Source organism: Chinchilla lanigera, unplaced genomic scaffold (genome assembly GCF_000276665.1).
Source record: "Chinchilla lanigera isolate Chin_1 unplaced genomic scaffold, ChiLan1.0 scaffold00010, whole genome shotgun sequence".
Classification (NCBI taxonomy): Eukaryota; Metazoa; Chordata; class Mammalia; order Rodentia; family Chinchillidae; genus Chinchilla; species Chinchilla lanigera.
The window spans coordinates 34,521,334-34,521,653 of NW_004955411.1; positions in this window are offsets into that span (position 1 = coordinate 34,521,334).

Consider the following 320-nt stretch of genomic DNA (forward strand, 5'->3'; position numbering starts at 1 on the left):
GGGCGGAGGGGCGGGGCGGGGGCGTGGTTTTGGCGGGAAGGGGCGGGGCCTCGGGACCGGGTTGGTCCAAGAGCTTAAACAAGTGTGGTTTTTGCGGCAAGATGAAGGCGCTGGGGTGCGATGGCCTTGTAATCCGCCCATGAGGGAATTTTTATGTCATACAAGGCCATTACCTCCTCGTGGGCCCCTTTATCTCTTCCCGGACACTGATCTGGTGCTAAGGTCTCGAATGCTTAGTGACGAATGAAATCACCTCTACCTTGATCATTGTCATCTCCAGAAGTTTGGGGACTATTCAGGATCATAAAGGAATGATGAGC